The sequence below is a fragment of the Limulus polyphemus genome, unplaced genomic scaffold (assembly GCF_000517525.1).
Source record: "Limulus polyphemus unplaced genomic scaffold, Limulus_polyphemus-2.1.2 Scaffold1660, whole genome shotgun sequence".
In the NCBI taxonomy this organism is placed as follows: Eukaryota; Metazoa; Arthropoda; class Merostomata; order Xiphosura; family Limulidae; genus Limulus; species Limulus polyphemus.
In genome coordinates, this window is record NW_013667270.1 from 235,848 (window position 1) to 237,739 (window position 1,892).

Genomic DNA, 1,892 nt, shown 5'->3' on the forward strand with positions numbered 1-1,892 from the left:
GATTATTGAGAACTTGGAACCCACTGCGTGGTTAGTTTGTTTGTTTTGAATTTCGCGCAAAGCTACACGAGGGCTATCTGCGCTAGCCGTCCCTAATTTAGCAGTGTAAGACTAGAGGGAAGGCAGCTAGTCATCACCACCCACCGCCAACTCTTGGGCTACTCTTTTACCAACGAATAGTGGGATTGACCGTCACATTATAACGCCCCCACGGCTGAAAGGCGTTCCACAGTATATGTACCAAATATATATGTGCAGAACAACATGCTGATCGTGGCACTACTGCTCACACCTGAGGCATCATGATACAACAATAATAGGTGCAAATCGTTATATAAAGTGTCATTAACCGTCTGTAACATCATCAACAAATAATATATGATAGCCTTAACAGCTAAATGCTATATCAAAGTCAATTTTGATGTATGACGTTTATTAATTTACAGAGTCTGTGGCTAGAAATAATTTTAACTGAGTAATATTATAGACATTTCATTCAAAAGTATAAAATATTAATAAATATAATTAGAATTATAAAGCTGTTGAATGTAACATAATATGTAAAAATCTGTAGTTCAGCTACATGAAAATATTCATCCATTATAAACTGATCTTTTTATCTCAAATTATTGAATTAATAACCATGCAAAGGTCCATTTCAAGAAAGATAATAAATGCAAAAAAGTATATTAAAAACGATTCTATTAGCAAAGTAATAACCGTCAAATTACTTTTAAGTACCAAGATAATATTTAACGCTTTCTAAGATTAAATTCTGTTTTTTGTTAAGCTATACAGAATAAAAAGTTATGTTGGACTACAGCAAATAAACAAAAGTATTGAGCTAATTCATATATGTAAACATAAAAAAATTTAGTGGAGAGTAACTAGATATGAATCGATCTATTTTTGTAATCCAGAAGTAAAAATTGGAGGGAAAATAATAGACGAAAGACCACTTTTTGGGAACGTCATGAAATGTTATACATTCGTGACGATGTTGCATTTCGAAATAATGACATGCAGTTCAAAGATAAGTGACTTATGAAAACAACAAAAAATATACAGTTGGAAAAGGTTAATATACAGCATTTTTCAACAGAAAGTTACTCGATGAACAAATGTGCACCATCGATATCAGATCCCCCACTTTTAGCATTATAAGCTCCCAAGCTTACCAGGGAGGGTACAGTAAAAATGTTAGAATGTGTAATTTTACAATACATTATCTGAAGCAACCTAAAGATTCTAAGCTTACATATACAAATGAATTCATCTTTTATTAAAGTGAATATTTAGAATTGACTAATATTATTCAAATTCTCTTAAAGGTTTATAAAACACATGCACTAAATATCTCGAATGAAAATAATTATGTAAGGTATCGTTTGTTGTGTTTATATATCATTGTATATTAAGAACATAGGATATTACCCTGTTCCTTAAACGAGACGAAGATACTTCGTTTTAGTCAAACCCTTACATAACATATTACCATGTTCCTTAAACGAGACGAAGATACTTCGTTTTAGTCAAACCCTTACATAACATATTACCATGCTCCTTAAACGAGACGAAGATACTTCGTTTTAGTCAAACCCTTACATAACATATTACCCTGCTCCTTAAACGAGACGAAGATACTTCGTTTCAGTCAAGCCCTTACATAACATATTACCGTGTTCCTTAAACGAGACGAAGATACTTCGTTTTAGTCAAACCCTTACATAATATATTACCCTGCTCCTTAAACGAGACGAAGATACTTCGTTTTAGTCAAACCCTTACATAGGATATTACACTGCTCCTTTAACGAGACGAAGATACTTCGTTTTAGTCAGTCCTTTACATAGGATATTACACTGCTCCTTTAACGAGACGAAGATACTTCG